The 26,017-nt window shown below is 44.4% G+C and overlaps 1 protein-coding gene across 1 annotated transcript in view; it reads left to right on the top strand.

The window, feature by feature from the left end:
* The first annotated feature begins 677 nt into the window (after nt 1-677).
* Nucleotides 678-26,017, top strand: part of LOC143294930 (tyrosine-protein phosphatase Lar-like) — an 85,812-nt gene continuing 60,472 nt past the window's right edge. The window contains 1 exon segment of the mRNA XM_076606447.1: nt 678-1,054. The gene's annotated coding sequence lies outside the window, so the exon portion shown is untranslated.

Raw genomic sequence — 26,017 nt, 5'->3', positions numbered from 1 at the left:
GGAGGGGTGCAGTGGATGTTGACAGACAGTCAGGAGGGGTGCAGTGGATGTTGACAGACACAGTCAGGAGGGGTGCAGTGGATGTTGACAGACACAGTCAGGAGGGTGCAGTGGATGTTGACACAGTCAGGAGGGGTGCAGTGGATGTTGACAGACACAGTCAGGAGGGGTGCAGTGGATGTTGACAGACAGTCAGGAGGGGTGCAGTGGATGTTGACAGACACAGTCAGGAGGGGTGCAGTGGATGTTGACAGACACAGTCAGGAGGGGTGCAGTGGATGTTGACAGACACAGTCAGGAGGGGTGCAGTGGATGTTGACACAGTCAGGAGGGGTGCAGTGGATGTTGACAGACAGTCAGGAGGGGTGCAGTGGACGCTGACAGTGGAAAACACGGAGCCAGGGCCACGTCACCGCAGACAGAGGGGAGCAGGGTGGTATCCGGACTAACAGAGCAAGCAGAAAAAACCCCACAGACGGACAGGGGGGCAAGGCGGTGCCGAGCAGTGTCAGTGAGGGGAGAGGCGGGTGGGTGCCAGTGGTTGGGAGGGGGCGGGGGGAGGGACGCGGGTGGGCGGCGCGCGGCATTATGCAGGCGGCGCGTGCAGGCAGATGACGTCATGGGTGGCCCAGACACCGAGTGGATGTCTCCCAGCAGGCTGGCAGTCATTGGTCCTGTTTTGGCTTCCTCCTCTGCCAGCCACTCAGCATTAAACTGAACTGCTCGTGGGTCACTGTCAACAGTCAGTCTGCACAATGAGACAGTGCAACAGTTAGCACAGTGAGACTGTGAGACAATTTAACACGGTCAGAGTGTGTGTGCAACACTCCGCACAGTGGAGCGAACAGTGCAACAGTTTGCACAGTGACTGAGACAGTGCGACAGTTTGCACAGTGAGACAAGTCAACACAGTGAAACAAACAGCAACACTGAAGCAGCACAGTGCAACACTGTGAGTCACAACAGTGAGACAACAGTCGGCACAGTGAGAAAGTGCCGGGGTTGTGGAGACATTTGGTCCCCTCTCGGCTGAACTGAACCAGTGTGCATTGAGGTCAGTGATGTCAGCTGTATATGTTTCAGTATATGTTTGTGTGTGTGTGTGTGTGTGTGTGTGTGTGTGTGTGTGTGTGAGAGAGAGAGAGAGAGAGAGAGAGAGAGAGAGAGAGATTAGTGATTTTGCTGCACTCTGTGTGTGTGTGTGTGTGTGTGTGTGTGTGTGTGTGTGTGTTAGGCCAGTCGGTGATTTTTCTGCACTGCGCGTGTGTGTATTGGGGGGTGGGGTGGGGGGGGGGGGGTTGTCTTCGGTTTGTGATATTGCTGCACTGCGTGCGTGCGTGTGTTTGTTTGTTTGTTTGTTTGTGTGTGTGTGTGTGTGTGTGTGTGTGTGTGTGTTTATTTATTGAGACATCTTGCTATAGTGTGTTAGGTCAGTGATTTTGCTGCACTGTGTGTGTGTGTGTGTGTGTGTGTGTGTGTGTGTGTGTGTGTGTTAGGTTAGTGATTTTGCTGCACTGTATGTGTGTGTTTGCGTCTGTTTGTGTGTCATTGTGCGTGTATGTTATTTTCTTCATATTACAACTTTCACTCCAACTGAGCCATGTTCATACCCCCGTCTTTTGCCTATGTTTTTCCCATACCCTGTTTTCTCCCTGTCATTCTGTCTTGCTGATATCCCAACCCATTCTCCCCACCCCAGTCTCTCTCTCTCTCTCTCCCTCTCTCTCTCTCTCTCTCCCTCCCCCCCTCTCTTTCCCTCCCTCTCTCTAACGATCTCACTGTTGGTAAAGAATCTCTGATTCAGGATCACACATTCAACAGATAGATTTCTGGTCAGAATCAAAAGGTTTCTCCTCACCAGTACATTTCGGTGGTCCCCCCCTGCCCGACCCACCACCACCACTTATATCAACAAAACTGGTGTGGGAAAAACCCTGGACTGGGCACGCTGTATGAACGAAGTTCGCTGGTTGCACTGAAGTTGCCCGACCACAAGTGTCCGACTGGAATTGACGTGCGTATGCGTGGAGTTGGGTTTGTTTTGATTTGTCTCCGCTTTCAGAAATCTCTATTTCTGCCTCTTACACCTGTTATGTTTCTTTCCCCCAGCTACCCACAAGATCACCTGTATGCAACGGAAAGCAAAGATTTTCATTGTTACTCTGCCTGCAAATTTTCAAATTGAATCAAAAACCATTAAAAGACAGGTGTTGGGCCAAAATTCTCTCTCCCCTCTCCCCCCCCCCAACGCCACCTCCCCCCCTTTTTTGTTTAATTTAATCTTCCATTTTCATCCTCTTTTCTCCCTCCCTCTCCACGCTGCGCACCTCCCACATGTTAACAATAGCCGGACTAACGGCTGATGGACACTGCAGGAAGAAGAAGAAGAAGAAGATGGTGGTGTTGTGACAGACCGTCATTAACCTGGAGGCATGTTGGGTGATGATCTCACAATTATGTGTTTACGTTGTGGCAAAAAGACAGCCAGTTTCATTGTAGTACCTGTATCGGTATGTAGACGGAAGTAAATGGCAAGAGCTCCCTCTCTTCCCGAACTGGAAATGGTGTGCAGGTGGTACGATTGCGTCGCGGTGCAAAATCACTGCAGAGTGAGATGCGAAATCATCTTAATCCTCCATCATGGACAGTCAGAGCTGTGCAACAAGGCAGCCCCAGACTACTGGGCCCAGTTGTGGCCAGACTTTCTCGGCTTGATTTGGACGGCTTGGTTTAGCTCCCCTCTTCAGTCCAGAAACAGGTTTCTGTGCACAGCGCCAGTGCCCCATCTGGGTCAATGCTGTGACTCACGAGTGGAAAGCAGAGTCGCTGCCAAGGAGAGAGGTGGGCAGAATGGTCAAGACGCTTATCTGCCAGTATAGAGTTCGTCAGGGTCTCGGTTCGAATCCTGCTCTCGCCCTCTCTTCTAAATTTGACTGAAAAAAAAGAAAAAGAAAATCAAACGGAGCGTCTAGTCATTCGGATGAGACGGTAAACCGAGGTTCCGTGTGCAGCACGAACTTGGCGCATTGAGAAACTTCCCGTGGCAAAATTCTGGAGAAATCCACTCTGATGATTCATATACGCATGCACCCAAGGCTTGACAAAGCGCGTTGGGTTATGTTGCTGGTGAGGCATCTGCCAAGTAGATGTGGTGTAGCGTATATGGTTTTGTCTGAGTGCAGTCACGCCTCCTTGAGAAACTGAAAGTGGAGCGGAAACAGAAAACAGAGTGACTTCTGCTTTGATATTCCTAGAAACGTCTGTCCAGAGCTCTCTCAGTCTCTCCAACATAGTCCTCCTCACAGTCAGTGTGCTGAATGTGGTACATGACCCAACACTTCTTGGCCTTCGCGGTAACTTTCTTCACGTGGTCAGTTCAGACCGAAAGGAGTGTGTGGTAAGGCTTGGTCCGGGCCATCAGTCAGTACTGACCAGGAACTCCCTCCAGTGTAGTGCAGCAGTGAACTGGGTTCACTCACAGCCTGTCCGGTACAACACTTTAGTACAGCAGTGAACTGGGTTCACTCACAGCCTGTCCGGTACAACACTTTAGTGCAGCAGTGAACTGAGTTCACTCACAGCCTGTCCGGCACAACACTTTAGTGCAGCAGTGAACTGAGTTCACTCACAGCCTGTCCGGTACAACACTTTAGTGCAGCAGTGAACTGGGTTCACTCACAGCCTGTCCGGTACAACACTTCAGTAGAGCAGTCAACTGGGTTCACTCACAGCCTGTCCGGTACAACACTTAAGTACAGCAGTGAACTGGGTTCACTCACAGCCTGTCCGGTACAACACTTTAGTGCAGCAGTGAACTGGGTTCACTCACAGCCTGTCCGGTACAACACTTTAGTACAGCAGTGAACTGGGTTCACTCACAGCCTGTCCGGTACAACACTTTAGTACAGCAGTGAACTGAGTTCACTCACAGCCTGTCCGGTACAACACTTTAGTACAGCAGTGAACTGGGTTCACTCACAGCCTGTCTGGTACAACACTTTAGTACAGCAGTGAACTGGGTTCACTCAGAGCCTGTCCGGTACAACACTGTAGTACAGCAGTCAACTGGGTTCACTCACGGCACAACACTTTAGTACAGCAGTCAACTGGGTTCACTCACAGCCTGTCCGGTACAACACTTTAGTACAGCAGTGAACTGAGTTCACTCACAGCTTGTCCGGTACAACACTTTAGTGCACCAGCAGTGAACTGAGTTCACTCACAGCCTGTCCGGTACAACACTTTAGTACAGCAGTCAACTGGGTTCACTCACAGCCTGTCCGGTACAACACTTTAGTACAGCAGTCAACTGGGTTCACTCACAGCCTGTCTGGTACAAGACTTTAGTAGAGCAGTCAACTGGGTTCACTCACAGCCTGTCCGGTACAACACTTTAGTACAGCAGTGAACTGGGTTCACTCACAGCCTGTCCGGTACAACACTTTAGTACAGCAGTGAACTGGGTTCACTCACAGCCTGTCCGGTACAACACTTTAGTACAGCAGTGAACTGGGTTCACTCACAGCCTGTCTAGCACAACACTTTAGTGCAGTAGTGAACTGGGTTCACTCACAGCCTGTCTAGCACAACACTTTAGTGCAGCAGTCAACTGGGTTCACTCACAGCCTGTCTGGCAAACATTTTAGTGCAGCAGTCAACTGGGTTCACTCACAGCCTGTCTAGCACAACACTTTAGTACAGCAGTCAACTGGGTTCACTCACAGCCTGTCCGGTACAACACTTTAGTACAGCAGTGAACTGAGTTCACTCACAGCCTGTCCGGTACAACACTTTAGTACAGCAGTGAACTGGGTTCACTCACAGCCTGTCCTGCACAACACTTTAGTGCAGCAGTGAACTGAGTTCACTCACAGCCTGTCCGGCACAACACTTTAGTGCAGCAGTGAACTGGGTTCACTCACAGCCTGTCTGGCACAACACTTTCCAGGGCCCATTTCGTTGATGAAGGTGGTGAGGGGACACCGAAATAAACACACGAGTTGAAACTCTTGATTTTGAGTAAAGAACAATTTCCTCTGTCTGTGTGTCTGTCTCAAAGCCAATGTCATTTATCCGAATAGTTATAGTGGTATTTCTGTGTCTGTCTTCTCTGTCTCCTTCTTTGTCTCACCCCTGTCTATACTCCCTCTCTGTCTTTCGTTCTCTTTCCAAGATCATGTCTTCGTCTCTTTCTCTGTCCCCCTCTGCATGTCTGTCTGTCCGTCTGACTGTCTGTCTGTTTCTGTATGTATGTCAGTCTCCTCTGGCCATCAGGAGATGGTGTGAGAGTTCGGTTTCTTAATACAAATCACTCACAAAGTAAATTGTCTGATGTGTGTCATTGTTTTGACTAAATGGGATAAATACTTGCTTATTTTCAGTTTTGCTGAATCTCGCCAAAACAGCGTATATTTTCTGACTCGGAAATTTCAGTACCAGGCTACATTTAATCCCGAAAGATGTTGGGCGTTCGAAACATGCAGGTTTCCATGTGCTTTTTTATTGACCACAGTATTACGTTTAAGCGATTTGAACCATGAGATCATCACAAACTGGAATCAATTTGGATCCAAATTAATTCCAAACAAGATATTTTGGGAATCGTGTTTAGAAATTCAACAGAAACTATGAACTGGATGGATGATTTCATTTTGCTGATGGAAGCAATTTCTTTGCGTTTTCATCATTGAGTGCATGTTGTGGAGTGCTTTAGATGCTGATTTATTGAAATACAACAAAGCCTCGGTGCGTTAAAAAAAAAATCAGTTTATTCGTTTGATTGATAAGCCCACGAGAATATCAGCCACATCTGAAACTTATTGATCAATTGTTCACGTGTGTGTGTGTGTGTGTGTGTGTGTGTGTGTGTGTGCAATCGTAAAGCGATTTCTGGTATCAAGAAATACTTGATGGAGTTTATGATGATAATGATAATGATGATAATATGTTGACGATGACGACGACGTCGACGATAGTGTTAATGATGGTGATTCTTATCAGATCTTCTTATCATCATCATCATCGTCATTATTATTATTATTATTATTATTATTATTATTATTATATTTTCTTGTTTATTTATTTTTAGACTGAAGTTGATGAAGAGTTTAGGCAAAACAATAGAGAGCGACAGGTTTCTGTTTTTTTGTTGTTGTGTTTTCCTTCATTAAGAGCGATCCTTGGAGAGACACATTACTGACATGTAACATGTTACGCCTTTTGCTTTCACGGGACTGCTTCTCTTCACTTGACATCAGGGGGTGAACAGGAGTCGTGATGAGCCTCCTCAAAGGCGACACAACTCTCTGATATTGGGGCTATACATGCTGACCTCCCTTTGCTGGCGTCATTGGCTCACAGGGCTGAGGCCAGGTCCTCTTCTCTCTGTTCCCTCTTTGTCTTCGTCAGCGAAATCCTGTGTAGAAATCCCTAGTAGGCCTGTGTAGAAATCCCTAGTAGGCATGTGTAGAAATCCATGCATAGAAGGCCTGTGTAGAAATCACTGTATAGTAGGCCTGTGTAGAAACCCCTGCGTAGAAGGCCTGTGTAGAAATCACTGTATAGAAGGCCTGTGTAGAAATCCCTGCATAGTAGGCATAGAACTCCATGCATAGAAGGTCTGTGTAGAAATCACTGTATAGTAGGCCTGTGTAGAAACCCCAGCATAGAAGGCCTGTGTAGAAATCCCTGCATAGAAGGCCTGTGTAGAAAACCATGCATAGAAGGCCTGTGTAGAAATCACTGTATAGTAGGCCTGTGTAGAAACCCCTGCGTAGAAGGCCTGTGTAGAAATCACTGCATGGAAGGCCTGTGTAGAAATCACTGCATAGTAGGCATAGAAATCCATGCATAGAAGGCCTGTGTAGAAACCCCTGAATAGAAGGCCCGTGTAGAAACCTCTGCATAGAAGGCCTGTGTAGAAATCCCTGCATAGAAGGTCTGTGTAGAAATCCCTGCATAGAAGGCCTGTGTAGAAACTCCTGCATAGAAGGCCTGTGTAGAAACTCCTTCATAGAAGGTCTGTGTAGAAATCACTGCATGGTAGGCCTGTGTAGAAATCCCTGCATAGAAGGTCTGTGCAGAAATCCCTGCATAGTAGAAATCCCTGCAAAGAAGGACATATTTAGAAAACCCTATATAGAAGGTGTGAACAGAAAACTATATAGAGCGCCTGTGCAAACGGAAGGCCTGTGAAGAAATCCATGCATAGAAGGCCTGTGTAGAAACTCCTGCATAGAAGGTCTGTGTAGAAATCATTGCATGGTAGGCCTGTGTAGAAACCTCTGCATAGGAGGTCTGTGCAGAAATCCCTGTATAGAAAGTCTATGTAGAAAACCTTATAGAGGTCTGTGTAGAAAATTCTATGTGGAATGACTGTGTATAAAACCTTATATAGAAGGTCTGTGTATAAAACCCTGTATACCTGTGAAGGAAACCCTACATAGAAGGTATGTGTATAAAACCCTATATAGAATGCCTGTTTAGAAAGCCCTGTATAGAAGGTATGTGTAGAAAACCCTGTATACAAAAGCCCAGTATAGAAGGTATGAGTAGAAAACCTATATAGAAGGTACGTGTAGAACGCCCTGTATAGAAGGTATGTGTATAAAACCCTATATAGAATGCCTGTGTAGAACGCTCTTTGTAGAAGGTCTGTGTATAAAAACCTATATAGAAGGTCTATGTAGGAAACCCTATATAGAAAGCTCTGTGTATAAAACCCTATATAGAAGGTATGGGTAGAAATCCCTATATAGAAGAGCCTGTGTAGAAAACCCTATATAGGTCTGTGTAAAAAAAAAACCTATATAGAAGGGCCTGTGTAGAAAACCCTATATATAAGGTCTGTGTAAAAAAAAAAACTATATAGAAGGGCCTGTGTAGGAAACCATATAGAGAAGGTCTGTGTAGAAAACCCTGTATGGAAAGCCAGTGTGGAAAACCAAATGTAGAAGATTTGTGAAGAAGACCCGATATAGAAGGGCCTGTGTAGAAAACCCTGTATAGAAGGCCTGTGTAGAAATTCCTGCATAGTAGGCCTGTGTAGAAATCCCTGCATAGTAGGCATAGAACTCCATGCATAGAAGGCCTGTGTAGAAACTCCTTCATAGAAGGCCTGTGTAGAAATCACTGTATAGTAGGCCTGTGTAGAAAACCCTGCATAGAAGGCCTGTGTAGAAAACCCTGCATAGAAGGCCTGTGTAGAACCCCTGCATAGTAGGCCTGTGTAGAAATCCATGTATAGAAGGCCTATGTAGAAATCCCTGCATAGACGGCCTGTGTAGAAAACCATGCATAGAAGGCCTGTGTAGAAATCCATGCATAGAAGGCCTATGTAGAAATCCCTGCATAGACGGCCTGTGTAGAAACCCCTGCATAGAAGGCCTGTGTAGAAATCCCTGCATAGACGGCCTGTGTAGAAAACCATGCATAGAAGGCCTGTGTAGAAATCACTGCTGCATAGAAGGCCTGTGTAGAAATCCATGCATAGAAGATCTGTGTAGAAATCACTGCGTAGTAGGCCTGTGTAGAAACCCCTGCATAGATGGCCTGTGTAGAAAACCCTGCATAGAAGGCCTATTTAGAAAACCCTGCATAGAAGGCCTGTGTAGAAATCCCTGCTGAATAGAAGGCCTGTGTAGAAATCCCTGCATAGAAGGCCTGTGTAGAAATCCATGCATAGAAGGCCTGTGTAGAAACTCCTTCATAGAAGGTCTGTGTAGAAATCACTGCATGGTATGCCTGTGTAGAAATCCCTGCATAGAAGGCCTGTGTAGAAATCCATGCATAGAAGGCCTGTGTAGAAACTCCTTCATAGAAGGTCTGTGTAGAAATCACTGCATGGTATGCCTTTGTAGAAACCTCTGCACAGGAGGTCTGTGCAGAAATCCCTGCATAGTAGAAATCTCTGCAAAGAAGGACCTATTTAGAAAACCCTGTATAGAAGGTGTGAACAGAAAAAACCTATATAGAGCGCCTGTGCAGAAAACCCTGTATAGAAAGTCTATGTAGAAAACCTTATAGAGGTCTGTGTAGAAAATTCTATGTGGAATGACTGTGTATAAAACCTTATATAGAAGGTCTGTGTATAAAACCATGTATAGAACGCCTGTGAAGGAAACCCTACATAGAATGCCTGTGTAGAAAGCCCTGTATAGAAAGTATGTGTAGAAAACCCTGTATACAAAAGCCCTGTATAGAAGGTATGTGTAGAAAACCTGTATAGAAGGTATGTGTAGAACGCCCTGTATAGGAGTTATGTGTATAAAACCCTATATAGAATGCCTGTGTAGAACACCCTGTGTAAAAGGTATGTGTATAAAACCATATATAGAAGGTATGTGTAGAAAGCCCTATATAGAAGGTCTGTGTATAAAAGCCTATATAGAAGGTCTGTGTAGGAAACCCTATGTAGAAAGCTCTGTGTATAAAACCATGTGCAGAACGCCTGTGTATAAAACCCTATATAGAAGGTATGGGTAGAAAACCCTATATAGCAGGGCCTGTGTAGAAAACCCTATATATAAGGTCTGTGTAAAAAAAACTATATAGAGGGGCCTGTGTAGGAAACCCTATATAGAAGGCCTGTGTAGGAAACCCTGTATAGAAGGTCTGTGTAGAAAACCCTGTATGGAAAGCCGGTGTGGAAAACCAAATGTAGAAGATTTGTGTAGAAGACCCGATAAAGAAGGGCCTGTGTAGAAAAGCCTGTTTAGAAGGTCTGTGTAGGAAACTCTATATAGAAAGCCTGTGCAGAAAACCCTGTATGGAAAGCCAAATGTAGAAGATCTGTGTAGAAGACCCGATATATAAGGCATGTGTAGGAAACCTGTTGTAGAAGGCCTGTGCAGAAAATCCTATATAGAAGGCCTTGTTTAGAAAACCCTATACAGATTATCTTTTGTAGAAGACACTTAAATAGAAGGCCCTCTATATAAGACCTGAGTTGAAGACTATATATATATATATATATATATATATATATATATATATATATATATATATATATATATATATATATATATATATATGACCCTGTACAGAAGACTTTGTGCAGATGGCCCTGTGTAGAAGGTATGCGTAGTTGACCCCCTATATGAGACCCTGTTTAGAAGACCCTGTATAGAAGACTTTGTAAACGCCACTTACAAAAGTTATCTGTAGAAGTCATGTATGGAAGGCCTGTGTATGCAAGACCCAACACTGAAGACCCTATACACAAAAATCTCTTTATAGAAGGCCCGTTTAGAAAGCCCTGTGTGAAATGTCCGTGTAGAAGGCCATAGATAAACTTAATCCTGTGTAGAAGGCATTGTGTACAGAAGACCCTGTGCAGAAGACCTGTTAGAGAAAACCCCGTGCAGAAGACCCAGCATAGAAGACCATGTGTAGAAAACTCCAAGAAAACCCTGCATAGAAGACCAGAAAATGAAGACCCTGTATGGAAATCGATTGATGAGCGCCCAATGGCAGCCGTCAGTCGGCTCTACCCAGGTAGGCAGCCTGTTGTGCAAATGACTCCGTGTTTGTAAAGCACATAGAGCTTTGTTTCTGACCGAGGATAGGCGCTATATAAGTATTCATATCAAATCAAATCAAAGACCAAAAAAAGAAGACTCTGTGCAGAGGGCCGAACAATGTTATGCCTCATTGTCATTGAACCTGAAAATTATACTACACAGGGCATTATGCATAGAGTCTTCTCCACACAGTCTTGTATGTATGGGGTCTTCGATTGCCATAGTCTTGAATAATAATTATAGGGTCTTCTCCACACAGTCTTGTATATATGGGGTCTTCGATTGCGATAGTCTTGAATTTAGGGTCTTCTCCACACAGTCTTGTATGTATGGGGTCTTCGATTGCCACAGTCTTGTATGTATGGGGTCTTCGATTGCCACAGTCTTGTATGTATGGGGTCTTCGATTGCCACAGTCTTGTATGTATGGGGTCTTCTATTGCCATAGTCTTGAATATAGAGTCTTCTCCACACAGTCTTGTATGTACGGGGTCTTCTATTGCCATAGTCTTGAATATAGGGTCTTCTCCACACAGTCTTGTATGGATGGGGTCTTCTTTTGCCATAGTCTTGAATATAGGGTCTTCTCCACACAGTCTTGTATGTATGGGGTCTTCTGTTGCCATAGTCTTGAATATAGGGTCTTCTCCACACAGTCTTGTATGTATGGGGTCTTCTTTTGCCATAGTCTCCACACAGTCTTGCACATATGAGGTCTTCTATTGCCATAGTCTTGAATAATTATGGGGTCTTCTCCAGCCAGTCCTGTATATGAGGTCTTCTACACAGGATCTTTCAGACTTGTTTTCTACATCCAAGATATCACACACACACACACACACACACACACACACACACACACACACACACACACACACACACACACACACACACACACACAAACACACAAACACACACAATAAAATCCATCCCATTGTTTTTGGCGGCGCTGTTAGCAGACAGACTTGCGTGGGAAATAACAGGAATGCAGACAAAAAACCACGCCAATGTCTTCTACTCCATTGTCCTTCGGGGATGACTGTTTTTATGTTTTCCACAAAGTAAAAAAAACAAAACAAGCTGAATCGATGGAACCTATCCTGCTGTACAGCAGCAGCAGCAGCAGCCTTGCATCATGTTTTGCTGGCGTGGGCCGTCAGCTGAAGACCTTGTGTGTGTGTGTGTGTGTGTGTGTGTGTGTGTGTGTGAGTGTGTGTGTGTGTGTGTGTGTGTGTGTGTGTCTGTGTGTGTGATGCTGAGGCGGCACTGTCCCTTCTGTCTCCAGCTGCAGGCAGTGTGTGGCTGGGACTGGCTGTGTGTGGGGGATGGGGGTGGGGGTGAGAGGGTGGGAAGCAGCAAGGCAGGTATCACATATCAATCACCTGACGGAGGTGGAAGGCCTTCCAGACTGATCTGTGGTGGGTGGGGTGGGGTGGTGGGGGGTGGGGGGTTGGTGTCGGGGCGTGGAGGGTGCAGGTGGTGGAGACAGTCAGAGCTTGCCATCAAGTCAGCGTGTCGATACACTTTCTCAGCAGAACTTCACTCCGTCAGAACTGCCATCAGGTTACATTGAAAGTAACCTTGGTATACCTGTTACCAGTACATCTAATACTAAACGCATCTATCTATCTATCTATCTATCTATCTATCTATCTAACTGTCAATGGATGAGCACGACTGCACATGTAGGCTTAGATGATAATTAAGAAATGCACCGTAGTCAGACAATGTTTTCTAACATTTTATTATCATTAAGTTATTACACAACATCAATAATGATGATGATAATAACAATAACAATAATAGTAGTAATAATAGTAATAATAATTATAATGATAATGATGATGATGATGATGATGATGATGATGATGATGATGATTCAGTTTACACAGCGCCTTTCCATGTACAAAAATGCAGAGAATTGCACTGTGCAATGAAGAAACCACCGCATGAAACATGAATTTAAACACTTAAACGAAAATGTTCGTGTATAACCTCTGCACAGACATTCAGTCCAACACTCAAACACTAATTTACGTTCATACACACACACAATTATCACACACAACACAACGTTAATCACACCTAACACACACTACAAGGATGGACATGTCGTGAGGAATTATCACAACATTCAATGCCATGCAATAGCACACTAATTAACTCATTCAGTACGGCCAGTCCTCTCTTCTCCTCTACACAGACCCCTCGGATGTCCAGTGGGTGTCTGAATGACCCAACCTTTAGCTTCCGTCGTCAGAACTGTGGTATTCTTTGTCAACAGTCACCTCTTCAGTATAAGAGCGTTCCACTTGCAATATTTTGATGATGGTAATTGGGATGAAACGCTGTTAACGTCGTCTCTTTCGCCGTTCGTATGGAGAGAGTTAAAATCGTATGACAATACTTAAAACCAGTCACCAGTACGCATTCTTTGATTCTGATTCCATCAGTATTTTGACTTTGTATGAATTCATATGGTAAATGAAAACGAACAACTTGCCGCCGAGACATTTTATGTAAGTACGGAGAGCATTAACATAATTTATGCAGGACGAATTCGCCACTGCCAAGAATGTGACAAGGGAAATAACTGGCCTTTGATGTAATCCGTTCTTCCGCCTGCTCTTTATCTCTCTGACGTTAGAATTGTCGTCTGCTTTGTCGGTTATTCCAATATTTTCTTGTCAGGAGTTGTCCAGTATTGCCTTCTGATACAGACGTGACGGTCTTCATTTGTGTTTCTTCATCATGTCAGTTTGGGCTCAAGTCTTAATTTAGCGTCCTGAATTCAGGAATCTATTTTACCGGCAGTGTTAGTGCATGAATGGAACGATATTACCATAAGTAGATGTTGTAACCCATTTTCAGTTAATTTCGACTCTTATTTTGTACGTTATTTTACTTAATTTTGATGCGAATTCAGTCACAAAACTAACGTGCCACCATCTTGCTTTTCCGTGTTTGGTCCCACAAACCATGAAAATGTAACCAATCGGTGCAATGATTTTGGACGCTCGTTGTTGGGAAGGAACTAAAGTTTTGGGGTGTGGAGGGACGCTCACTCAGTCTGGCTCCGCGACTAAGCCATTATTGTCGTCAGTAGGGGACTTAGTAGGTGATGTCCTAAGTACGTTAAATCAGAACAGGCACCACTGAACACCACCGAAGTGACTCAGCAGCAGTGCAGGGTCTCCTCTGGTGTGTGGCCTCCTGGCGACCTAACATCGATGGTTCCCTGTGGACTGCCGACGCTGGAACTGCGACGGACGAACCCGGGTGTGGCCGTGTATGGGGGAATCTAAATGAGCGGCGTGGGAGTAATGCCAATGAAACGGTGCAGATGATGGGGCAGAAAAAAAAGAAGTTTTGGGGCGTTTAACTTGGGCTACAGTCGGCTGTTCTGTTCCGGACCATGTCAGTTCTTTTCCGGTGTTCAGAGTGTGTGTTCATCGCGCCGAACAGAGCTGTTGCCGAGTCTGTATGTCACTGAACCGTCGGTCTGCAGTGTGTCTCTCTGTTCAGCATGTTCTGAGTGTTAACACAGTTGTTAGTGGGCTTGCTGATCAGCGAAAAGCCATCCCTCCTACATTCCTTCCCCTCCCACCCCCTTGACCACCATCCCCCCAAACCCCCTCCCCACCATCCATACCCCCCACTCCCCCGTCTTGTCACACTGCTGACCACAGTTACTGCTGACCATAGTATAGTATAGTATAGTATAGTATAGTATAGTATAGTATAGTCTTTTTCTTCTTCATCTTCTCCCTCAACCCTGACAACCCTGGGACGCCGCACAGAAGAACTGTTCACCGGAGTCCCAACAGGTCTGTCAGCTGTGTGTTACGCCAAACGCTGTTCCTGTTCATTCTGCAGTGTTGTCAGTCCATCGTTTTCGTTTTCTGTCTTCTCCTCCCACTCCCTTCCTTAGCAGTTCCTTAGAAAATTGTTTCAGCAAGGATACCCAATGGCTTATAGCATAGCATGGCATAGTATAGCATAGCATAGCAGCCATTAAATGGCTTATAGCATAGCATAGCATGATTGAGTTTAGGCACATGTCAGCTTTGAAGAGGGACGCCTTGCAAGGAGGCCCGTGAGAGGAGGAAGGTAGCAGCAACCGTGCCATCTGAACCAGAACAGTTTCCCTGCCTCCCCCCCCCTCCTCAAACCGCCCCCCACCCCCACGCCCACCCCCACCCCGCTGTGAATGACCATGCCGATTGAGAACTGGACACCGCACAACCTGTCAGTCCACAACACATGACCTGTGCAAGCTGTCATCATCGAAACCGATGTATAGCATAGCCTAGCCTAGCATAGCCAAGCACAGGATAGCCTAGCCTAGCATAGCCAAACATAGCATAGCACAGCACAGCATAGCACAGTATAGGTTTGTTTGTTTTTTTTCAGCAGGAAGAGATGGGTGTGAAGACTCCGGAAGTTCCGTTAGCCTCTGTAGTGTCTGACTGACGATGAAAGGATGAGGGATGGGCATCCGGAGAAATGGAGCGTGTGTGTGTGTGTGTGTGTGTGTGTGTGTGTGTGTGTGTGTGTAAAGAGAAATGGTATTGACAAGCCCATCAACATTTCCTGGCCGGGTTTTGCATGTTTTTAGACGTCGCATAGATTTCTAGGTACGAAAATAAAGGAAATCATAATCAATGTAAACAAAGTAAAATCTCTCTCTCTTTCTCTCCCTGTGTCTCTGTATGTCTCTCTTTCTATTTATGTCTCTGTCTGTCTGTATCTGTCTCTCTGTCTCTCTCTAACACACACAGACACACACAGACACACACACACACACACACACATTCATGGACACACACACACAGACACACACACACACACACACACACACACACACACACAGTGCCCACGCAGCACAAGAGGAGTGGTGCCTCAGTGTAGCGCCCTGTGCTGTCAATACGCCTGACTCTCCATCGACCCGGTCCTCTCTGCCTTGCTGACGTCAGCCTCCGCTCCCCGCCTTCTGCCTCATCGCCCTCATCCCTCATAGATGTCTGTGATCAGTGTCTACCTCACATCCCTCATTGATGTCTGTCTTCAGTGTCTACCTCACATCCCTCATTGATGTCTGTCTTCATTCAGTGTCTACCTCACATCCCTCATTGATGTCTGTCTTCAGTGTCTACCTCACATCCCTCATTGATGTCTGTCTTCATTCAGTGTCTACCTCACATCCCTCATTGATGTCTGTCTTCTCTGTCTACCTCACATCCCTCATCCCTCAATGATGTCTGTATTCAGTGTGTACCTCACATCCCTCATCCCTCATTGATGTCTGCATTCAGTGTGTTTCCCTCATCAATCACTGAAGCCATGTGCATAAGTGCAGAGCGATGTGTGTGGCATCAGCACAGCTGTACGTGCTGGTGGAGGAATGTCGGTGTCCACTCCTCATTTTCTGCATGCTTTTCTCCCATCTGCCCGCTTCAGACAGGAGCTGCCGTCACCAAATACTGCATTCATGACCACGTTTATCGGGGGAATGGAAGGTAGCATTACTTACAAATGTCTCACACAAACTATCGCGGACTCTTCTCTGTGATAGTTATTAATAAACAGACCCAGTGGGCTTAGAATAGATCGTTGAGTTATCAGCAAGTGTTTTACAAATGTTAAGTCTAAAAGAATGGGTTATTATTATTATTATTTGATTATAATGATGTGATAAGAAACGCCAGAGTTTTTTTTTTTTTATATTCTTGGACTATGACACGAGTTGACGGAGTTTTGTTCCTGGGAAACAGTCAGATTTTCTCGGCATTTTCAAGGCAGTTTCGCAATGTCTGCGTTGAAATCCACATTGCAAAGGGCAGATGAGCTATTTTCTTTTAAATAATTTGGTATATGTTTATGGACATTCGTTTCAAAAATGTTTAGACAGGAAATAAAGAAATGGAATGTAGCTGTTTGTTTTGGTAATCAATGATATTTTTTATTCCACTGGGAAGTCACTTGTTGAATACATATATTGTAAACATAATTATGATAACCTGCCTGCATAATAGATAAAATAAGTAGATAAAATTTGGTCCACTTGAACTGATTTATGTGGTCTAAAATACTTTGCTTTGCGTCGAAGTAATTCATTTTCGAACTTCACAAGTTTCAGTTTCAGTTTCAGTAGCTCAAGGAGGCGTCACTGCGTTCGGACAAATCCATATACGCTACACCACATCTGCCAAGCACATGCCTGACCAGCAGCGTAACCCAACGCGCTTAGTCAGGCCTTGAGAAAAAAAAAATGTATATAGATAAGCGTACATAAATAAATAAATAAATAATAATTATGATATAAAAAAAAGATAGTAGTAATGAAAATAATGATAAAATAATAATAATCTTCACAAATACATGAGAACTAAAGTCTTCGTGCAATGATTAAGCAACAATGCTGTTGCCTCAGAGAACCAAAACATTGGCAACTGGGATAGTTTTTGAAGCCATTAGCAGACAAAAATATAACAAGAGAGGCAAGGCCTTCAAGACTCACTTGTGATAAATTACGTCCCCTAGCATTAATTACAGAGTAATTTCCCTTTTTTACTACCTGCACCAAAACGTTTACAAAATAAATAAAAATTCCATGCTTGGCAAAAGAAGTTCCTGTTTGAACAAAAAATGATAATAATAACTCTTCTTGCTGTTGTGTCAGAATAAGAGGTCAAAGTGCCAAGTTTAGAGAATACAAAAAATAAAAAATATAACACTAAATGCAGTTTGCATATAATTAGGCTTCATTTTTTTAATTTTTTGTGCCCATCCCAGAGGTGCAATATTGTTTTAAACAAGATGACTGGAAAGAACTGAATTTCCCTATTTTTATGCCAAATTTGGTGAAAACTGACAAAGTATTTGCAGAGAAAATGTCAATGTTAAAGTTTACCACGGACACACAGACACACGGACACACACGCACACACACACACACACAGACAACCGAACACCGGGTTAAAACATAGACTCACTTTGTTTACACAAGTGAGTCAAAAAAGTGGCACACGTTCTGTTTGATAGTTACCCATTTGAGAGATGTCTTTATTTTGATAGTCCCCATAGAAGCGCCTTTGTTATTTTGATAGGTGTCCGCCTAAAAGATGTCTCTTATTTTGATAAACGTCCACACAAAGGATTTTTGTTGTTATTTTGATAGTTCCCCAGAAGTTATGTCTTTGGTATTTTGATATTTGCCCTGAGAAAAAAATGTCTATTGTTTTTATAATTGCACGTAGAAATGATATCTGTTATTTTGATAGTTTCCCCATGTGTGTGTGTGTGTGTGTGTGTGTGTGTGTGTGTGTGTGTGTGTGTGTGTGTGTGTGTGTGTGTGTGTGTAGTCACATTTTGGTGTGTGTATGTAACATAGATATGATGTATTATGTTAACAAAAGCGTTTTTGTAAAGCACCTAGAGCAGATTTCTGGATAGTGTGCTGTATAAGTATCCATTATTATTATTATTATTACAAAAGATGTCTGTTATGGTCATAGTTGCCCGTTGCAAATATGTCTTTATTTTTTTGACAGTGACAGCCCTTCGCGTCTGATAAAGACTTTTTTGTCATTAGATTATTTGACGTCCTCGGTCTCTCACGTGTATCGTTTTTGAATGTTGGTCTGGGGTGCTGTAGCGTTTGGCGTGTGGGCATTTGCATGTCCAATGTCAGCGGAAAGTTCTGGCGAAGGCGAGGCCAAAATCAGTGGTATGTGGAACTGCAAGAATCAGTGGTATGTGGAGCAGCAAGAATCAGTGGTATATGGAGCAGCAAGAATCAGTGGTAAATGGAGCAGCAAGAATCAAGCAGTAAGAATCAGTGGTAAGTGGAGCAGCAAGAATCAGTGGTATGTGGAGCAGCAAGAATCAGTGGTATGTGGAACTGCAAGAATCAGTGGTATGTGGAGCAGCAAGAATCAGTGGTAAATGGAGCAGCAAGAATCAAGCAGCAAGAATCAGTGGTATGTGGAGCAGCAAGAATCAGTGGTATGTGGAGCAGTATGTGGAGCAACAAGAATCAGTGGTATATGGAGCAGCAAGAATCAGTAGAATCAGTGGTATGTGGAGCAGCAAGAATCAGTGGTATGTGGAACTGCAATAATCAGTGGTATGTGGAACTGCAAGAATCAGTGGTATGTGGAGCAGCAGGAATCAGCGGTATGTGGAGCAGCAAGAATCAGTGGTATGTGGAGCAGTATGTGGAGCAACAAGAATCAGTGGTATGTGGAGCAACAAGAATCAGTGGTATGTGGAGCAGCAAGAATCAGTGGTATGTGGAGCAGTATGTGGAGCAACAAGAATCAGTGGTATGTGGAGCAGCAAGAATCAGTGGTATGTGGAGCAGTATGTGGAGCAACAAGAATCAGTGGTATGTGGAGCAGCAAGAATCAGTGGTATGTGGAGCAGTATGTGGAGCAACAAGAATCAGTGGTATGTGGAGCAGCAAGAATCAGTGGTATGTGGAGCAGCAAGAACACTGAACACTGAGCATTGACGGCAGTGTCTGTCTGACCTATACATACCAAGTGGATGTGTGTGCTTTGTCTTTAGGTTTAATTAGCTTGTGCTCTAGTGTCACGTGCAGCAAGATCGGCAACACTGACATCATCAGTTACATTGTTCGTGCATAACGGTTGCGGATTACACCGTTGTTCAAGTTGCAGCTGACATCATTTGATGTTGTCCAGGCAACTAAACAGCTGTCGTGCAAAGCGAGGCTTATGAACATTGCCAAAATATCTACGTGAAGTAGGTTCATTGTTGTGAATGAGGATCCTATTAACCATTTGCCTCAAGAATCAACCAGTTTCAGTTTGACGGGGGGAAAAGTTGGATCAAAATTCGGCATTCTAAGTAAGCAGGGTCTGTTAGTGTGTTTTTTGTACGTTGGCTTGTTTGTTGCTTTCAGAGACGGATCAGATTGTTTGTATGTTGGCTTGTTTGTTGCTCTCAGAGACGGATCAGATTGTTTGTATGTTGGCTTGTTTGTTGTTTTCAGAGACGGATCAGATTGTTTGTATGTTGGCTTGTTTGTTGCTTTCAGAGACGGATCAGATTGTTTGTATGTTGGCTTGTTTGTTGTTTTCAGAGACGGATCAGATTGTTTGTATGTTGGCTTGTTTGTTGCTTTCAGAGACGGATCAGATTGTTTGTATGTTGGCTTGTTTGTTGCTTTCAGAGACGGATCAGATTGTTTGTATGTTGGCTTGTTTGTTGTTTTCAGAGACGGATCAGACAAAAAACGTTCAGACAGAAACAGCGAATGAGTTTGTGAGAAGGTCATGCCTTACATTATACAAAACTTACTGTCTGCGCAGTCCGGGATTATATTCCCGTAGTGACGATATTCATAGATGATCAGTTTGCTTCTGTTTTTCTTTTCATGGCATAATGGAGAACATTGTGTAATGAGAGGTTCGTGCAATTGTCTCTGATGATGTTTTGCTGTGCTGATGTTTTGTTTTTGTGTATGGCGTCACTGCTTTCTCTCTCTCTCTCTGTGTAATTGCGTTTGCGTTTGCGCGAGTGTGAATGTGTGTGTGCGTGGGCGCGCGCGCGCTCGTGCGTGTGTATGTTAGTCCATGCGCGCGCGCGTGTGTGTGTGTGTGTGTGTGCTGATAATAGTTGCACAGTGCTGGCTGTGTTAATAATTATGGTAGTGTGCTGGCTTCGGTGGATGTTGTGCTCAGTGCTGGTTATACTGAAAACTCTGGTACACTGCTGGCTGCGTTGATAACTTTGGTACACTGCTGAAAACTTTCGAACACTACTGTGTTGATAACTTTGGTACACTGTTGGCTGTGTTGATAACTTTGGTACACTGCTGTGTTGATAACTCAGTTTCAGTTTCAGTAGCTCAAGGAGGCGTCACTGCGTTCGGACAAATCCATATACGCTACACCACATCTGCCAAGCAGATGCCTGACCAGCAGCGTAACCCAACGCGCTTAGTCAGGCCTTGAGGAAAAAAAAAGAAAAAAAGAAAGAAAAAAAGGTGAATCAATGATAGATAAGCTTACACAAATAAATAAATAAATAATAAATAATAACTATAATTAAAAAAAAAAAAAAAAAAAAAAAGCAAATAGATGTAAAACATTAAGACACACATTCACATATACACCCACACATGCATAACAGATATGCACCGAACACGCAGTTTCACAGATATGAAAGCAGGTCAAATACATATAAACGTACATGAGCTCCAACACACACACACACACACACACACACCACACACATTACCCTGCACCTCCTCTACCCCCCTCCTCCACACACTCATTTCTAGTCTACGTATCACAGCTTCCACGGCACACACACACACACACACACACACACACACACACACACACACACACACACACACACACACACACACACACACACACACAGATGAACACTTACTTGTACAAGCGCACACACATATGCCCATATCTCCACACACATATGTACAAAGATATATATATATATATACGTTCCAATATCCTGTTCCTCCCACAGTGTAGGCATGCATACACTCACATACCTCATCCTCTACCCCACCTCCCTCCGCACCTCCACCTCCCCCTCACACACACACACACACACACACACACACACACACACACACACGCACGTGCACAGAACTCTACTGACACTTGTGTACACTTACACTCTCGCGCATGCACAAACGCACTCAAAAATACAGACCCACACATGCACACAAACACACACATACACACACGCACAGAGGCTGCCACTGATTGGCCGCAAGAGGGATGGGAAAAGATCTCTGATGCCAAGAACGTGGCGTATAGTGTGTTGCTCAGTCTATTGTATTTGGAAAAGCCCACAGAGACTCTGTTCCGTTTTGAAGAAATTTGCGCAATGTTGGTTTGGAAATGATGCCGATATTTGTTTGATTAGCAAAGCATCGTGCTCTGCCTTTCGTGTTAGACTTACGGCCACTCCCTCTCTCTGCTTTTATTTCTTTGAGGCGATCGATGGTGTGATGGCCTTGTACCTGTTCTTTTTGATATTCTTTGACTTTTCTGAAGATTTCCGATTTTCCTAGATGTAGGCCGCTCGTTGGTGTTGCGTTACCAGCAAGTCTGTCAGCTCGCTCATTTCCCTTAACACCTGCATGTCCCGGGCAGTATGACCATGTGAGTTTTTTAATCTGAAAGTTGCGCATTGCCTTATGCCACTCTGGGCTTCCCATTCCGTTTTCAATTTTCTGTATGAGGTTCATTGAGTCGGTTAGAATCATGGCATGTTGGTTTCCGGGCGTATGGATGGACGATAGCCACTGGAGGGCATGTGTCACAGCTTCAACTTCCATCGTTAGGCTGGAGGTTGTGACTTTGTAGGCAACATTCTCTTCCCTAACTGTTTTTCCATTTTGTTTCGCAGTGAATCCCCAACCGGATTGGTCTTTGGTGACTGAGCCATCTGTGTATATGATGATGTCCTCTTCTTTACTGTTTTCTTCTATGAGTAGTTTCACTTCCGCATCAGTTTTGCCCTCTGGCCATTCCCGACAATGTCTTCCTAGAGTGGGTGAAGTGGCTGTGTTGAATAGATGGTTGAGGGTTTCGGGGTTTTTCTCCCATTCTTTTGTTTTTTTCAGGTCTTGTAGTCGGCATACTAGCTGGATTGTGTCTTCTGCTTGCCCCATCCATGATCTTCCTCGTCCTAGGCGGCTGCCTTTTGGTTCTTTGACTGCGTCATGCAGTGGGTTTTGAGGGTTTTCTAATGCTTTGAAGTAGGTCTTGACCTGTTCTAACTTGTTTCTGGCCTGCACTGAAGGAAGGTCAAGCAGGTATCGCATGGTTTCTGTGGGCGTGTCTTTTGTTGTTCCAAGGATCAGCCTCATAGCTTCATTTTGGACTCTTTCTAATTTTAGGAGGTTGCTTTGAGACGGTGTTGTTAGCCCAAGTCCGTAGTCGATCACACTGAGGACGAGTGATTGGTATAGCAGGAAGAGGTGGCGTTGTTCAATACCTTTGCTTGCCATTGCTTTTAAGACTGAAAGGCCCTTTTTGCATTTGAGAACAGTATTTTCCGTATGTTTTCTGAAGGTCAGCATCCTGTCGAATTGTATTCCAAGGTAGCGTAGGCATTCAGTTTTCTCGATCTGAATCCCATCGAGTGACACAGAAGGTGGTGATTTGCTCGCGGTTCTGTTGTTGAGGGTGCACAGCAACGTTTGGGCTTTCGCTGGATTGATGGAAGATCCTGTGTCTTTGCACCATTGAGCAATATTGTTTAGTTGTTTCTGGACGGCTTTAGTTCTTTCCTGAGCATCTTTCGAAGGTTTGAAGACCAGGCCATCATCCGCAAGAGTAAGCACCCGAGCTATTCCATTGTTGTTTAAGTCTGCAAGGCCCTTCGTGTAGACATTGTAGAGGACAGGAGAAAGCGGAGACCCTTGTGGCAGTCCCATGGATAGTTTAGAAGGTGCAGACATCCAATCTCCGAGGCGTAGGACGACGGTTCTTTCCTGAAGCGCTGCTGCTATCCATCTTGTCAGTGTCAAACTTACTCCATACCTTAGTAGCAGCTCCATGAGGTGCGCAAACTGGACCTTATTGTAGGCATCTTCAAGATCGATTGCTACTGCTAGTGTTTCTTCTTTTCTTTGAAATCCTTCATACACCTCATATGCAAAAGCAGCTGCGTTTTCCCATGTGGACTTGCCTGTTCTGTAACCACCTTGATTTGAAGGGAGAATGTGCCTGTGTTCAAGATCCCTTGCAAGTTTCCTGGCTATCATGCGTTCCATGAGCTTTCCAGCAATGTTTTGCATGGTTAGGATCTGGTAGCCACTTACCTGATGATGGTCCTTTCCTGGTTTTGGTATGGGTTTTAAGAAGCTGTGTGTCCAGTCCTCCGGGACATGTCCATTGTGGAAACTGTTTTGATATAGATTGAAAAGGTTGCTTCTGTCTTCTTCCGATAGTTCCTTGATGTCCGAGTAGCGAACTTTGTCTGGGCCAGGAGCTGATTCTTTCTTGCATTTAGCTATTGCTTCGTTTAGATCATCTATTGTCAAGTCATCATCAGGTCCAGTCTGCATAAGGGTTTGGTTTAACTCCTCAACATATTTCTTTTTCTCATCTAAGTTTCTTTGATCGCTCTGTTGTATGAAACGTTTGAGCAGGGCGGATCCTTTTTCTTCGTTTGTCTTAAGCTTGGTTCCGTCAGTGTCTACCATGTCTGGGGTTGTTGTTGTGCACGTTTTCCCTTCCATGCGACGATAAAATTGCCAGAACTCTGTCAATGTTGAGTCATAACTGAGTGCCTCGCAAAACTGTTTCCACTTGTCATTTTTGGCCTCTTGAGCAATGATTTCAAACTGTTTAGTTTTTTCTTTCATTTTTGTTTCAATATCTTTGTCCGGAGATGGTTTTGTTCTTTCTTTTTGCCAAAGTTTGACAGCCGCATGTTTTTCTATCCAGGCTCTCTCTGTGTCGGTATTCTACCATGGGGGCTGAATAGTTTGCATCCTGTTCAGTGCCGTTCTTTTGTTTCTTCTGCGTCTTAATTTTTCGATGATGGTTGTCTCTTTGTTTTCATACTGAAATGGATCACGCGGTTTCATACAGGGTTTATCTGACAGTTTCTGTAGACTGAACACTACCGGGAGGTGGTCACTGCCTTGGTGTGGAAGCGTCTCTGCATTGATAACTTTGGTACACTACTGTGTTGATAACTTTGGTACACTGCTGACTGCGTTGATAACTTTGGTACACTATTGTGTTGATAACTTTGGTACACTGCTGGCTGCGTTGTTAACTTTGGTACACTACTGTGTTGATAACTCTGGTACACTGCTGGCTGTGTTGATAACTTTGGTATACTGCTGGCTGTGTTCATAACTTTGGTACACTGCTGGCTGTGTTGATAACTGTGGTACATCATTGGCTGTGTTGACAACATTGGTACACTACTGCGTTGATAACTTTGGTACACTGCTGGCTGTGTTGATAACTTTGGTAGACAGTTGATAACTGTGGTACACAGCTGTGTTGATAACTGTGGTACACCACTGGCTGTGTTGAAAACTTTGGTACGCTGCTGGCTGTGTTGATAACTTTGGTACACTGCTGTGTTGATAACTTTGGTACACTGCTGGCTGTGTTGATAACTTTGGTACACCACTGGCTGTGTTGATAACTGTGGTACATTGCTGGCTGTGTTGATAACTTTGGTACACTGCTGTGTTGATAACTTTGGTACACTGCTGGCTGTGTTGATAACTTTGGTACACTACTGTGTTGATAACTTTGGTTCACCGCTGGCTGTGTTGATAACTTTGGTACACTGCTGGCTGTGTTGATAACTTTGGTACACCGCTGGCTGTGTTGATAACTTTGGTACACCGGTGGCTGTGTTGATAACTTTGGTACACCGCTGGCTGTGTTGATAACTTTGGTACACCGCTGGCTGTGTTGATAACTTTGGTACACTGCTGTGTTGATAACTTTGGTACACTGCTGGCTGTGTTGATAACTTTGGTACACCGGTGGCTGTGTTGATAACTTTGGTACACCGCTGGCTGTGTTGATAACTTTGGTACACCGGTGGCTGTGTTGATAACTTTGGTACACCGGTGGCTGTGTTGATAACTGTGGTACACTGCTGTATTGATAGCTTTAGTACACTGCTGGCTGTGTTGATAACTTCGGTACACCGCTGTGTTGATAACTTTGATACACTGCTGTGTTGATACCTTTGATATACTAATGTCTGCGCTGATAACTATGCAACACTGCTGCCTATGCTGATAACTATGGTATACTGCTGGCTATGCTGATAACTATGGTATAATGTTGCCTGTGCTGATAACTATGGTATAGTGCTGCCTATGCTGATAACTATGGTATAGTGTTGCCTATGCTGATAACTATGGTATATTGCTGCCTATGCTGATAACTATGGTATAGTGTTGCCTATGCTGATAACTGTGGTATACTGTTGCCTAGTCTGATAACTATGTAACACTGCTGCCTATGCTGATAACTCTGGTACAATGCTGGCTGTACTGATAACTGTGGCTAAGTGTAAATTTTGGTGATGAGAACGTCACCGTGCTAGCTGTGGTTTTACCATCTCGTGTTCCGTTCCATAGACACTGTCCTCACTGTCAAACATTTTGACGTGAATGACTATTGCACAATGTATGTACTTTTATTCGCGTGTGTGCGTGCGTGCGTGCGTGCGTGTGTGTGTGTGTGTGTGTGTGTGTGTGTGTGTGTGCGTGTGTGATCAGTGTGTCACTCACATACAGGAGAGAGAGAATGTGTGTGTGAGAGAGAGGAGAGACAGAGAGGGGTAGAGAGAGAGAGAGAGAGAGAGAGAGAGAGGGGGGGGGGTGGATTTTGTCGATACCCCGCAGATGACTAGCAAGTCACAGACATTGACAGCTGTCATGGCAGGAGGGATCAATGAGGGTGGTTGCTGCTGTAGGTATCGGCCCGCGTATCTTGGAGA

Source organism: Babylonia areolata, chromosome 20 (genome assembly GCF_041734735.1).
Source record: "Babylonia areolata isolate BAREFJ2019XMU chromosome 20, ASM4173473v1, whole genome shotgun sequence".
Lineage (NCBI taxonomy): Eukaryota > Metazoa > Mollusca > Gastropoda > Neogastropoda > Buccinidae > Babylonia > Babylonia areolata.
Note: the sequence above shows the minus strand (reverse complement) of the source record. Positions and strands in the feature narration are given on the sequence as shown.